General features: G+C 38.6%; 1 long non-coding RNA gene across 1 annotated transcript in view; it reads right to left on the bottom strand.

The window, feature by feature from the left end:
- The window catches only part of LOC107575146 (uncharacterized), a 2,053-nt gene extending 1,059 nt beyond the window's left edge, over positions 1-994 (bottom strand). The window contains exons 1-2 of the long non-coding RNA XR_001607812.1: positions 920-994; positions 696-770 (exon numbers count right to left, since the gene is read on the bottom strand). This is a non-coding gene — a long non-coding RNA (uncharacterized lncRNA). The remainder of the gene's footprint in view (positions 1-695; positions 771-919) is intronic.
- Between the last annotated feature and the right edge of the window lie 70 nt (positions 995-1,064).

Genomic DNA, 1,064 nt, shown 5'->3' with positions numbered 1-1,064 from the left:
CTGAATTGGGCAAGGGAATGTGGCCTATGAAAAATAAATAAAGTTGAAAGAGATATTTTTATAACTCTTTCTATTTTATGGTCACTGAAAGAGGTTTGATATGGTTCTTGTAAAAAGTAAACCCAAATATTTCCTAAATTATTCTCAAAAGTCTTCAGGGTGCAAAGTCATTTTTTATTTTTTTTTATTTTTCTATGCAAATGCACAGATGATAATTATTTCCAAATATAGTTATTATTTCCAAATATAGTCATTCAAATGATCTGTTAAAAATTCAAGCCATCTGTTTTTTTCCCGTACTGCAATATATATCACAGATAAACAAATATTGCAATGTCAGTTTTCCTATTTATTTTCTAATATTGTGCAACCCTAGTCCGTACTGTCACATTTACATTTAGCACATGCTTTTATAAAAAGGAAGAAAAACGCTGAATGCAAATAATAAAATGTGAATGATTATTTGGTTGCAAGCAGGACAGCAAAATAGAGTATAATGGGAGAGACATATAAAACTTATCCAAAGTGACTTGTGACAGAGCCACAATATGCACAATGCCGCGTTTATTAGAAAGCTAGACTAGGAAACCATTTCAAAGGCTAAAACAATTAAATTAAAAAGCTATTTTGATTTTGAAATCAAACTCAGTATTGCTGTAGCTCGTGCATGTAAGCACTGAGCGAGGTGCACTCACCCTGTTGAAGAGCAGCAGGTGGCGGAGCAGCGGCGTCACGAGCGGGTAATGGCAGGCAGAGGGTGTTGCTGAGCTCTACAAACATCAGGTTTGTCAATCAGCTTTCAGTGGACAATGCAACTGACACTTGTGGACATGATGCACACGGATCATGACACAATAACAGATAAAGGTGACACGCAGCCATGACAGATGCAATGCTAAAGGTGCTAAGAGAGGCTTACGTCCCGCGTGGAGTCCAGACAGCGCAGCGGCCGACACACACACAGCTCTGTGACTGGAGGAGAAACAGGTGTTAGATAGCCCATATTAGATCAGCCTCTGCCACTGCCAACACACACATACACACACACACACACACACACACAC

Source organism: Sinocyclocheilus grahami, unplaced genomic scaffold (genome assembly GCF_001515645.1).
Source record: "Sinocyclocheilus grahami isolate Dianchi unplaced genomic scaffold, SAMN03320097.WGS_v1.1 scaffold2482.1, whole genome shotgun sequence".
NCBI classification, from domain to species: domain Eukaryota; kingdom Metazoa; phylum Chordata; class Actinopteri; order Cypriniformes; family Cyprinidae; genus Sinocyclocheilus; species Sinocyclocheilus grahami.
Note: the sequence above shows the minus strand (reverse complement) of the source record. Positions and strands in the feature narration are given on the sequence as shown.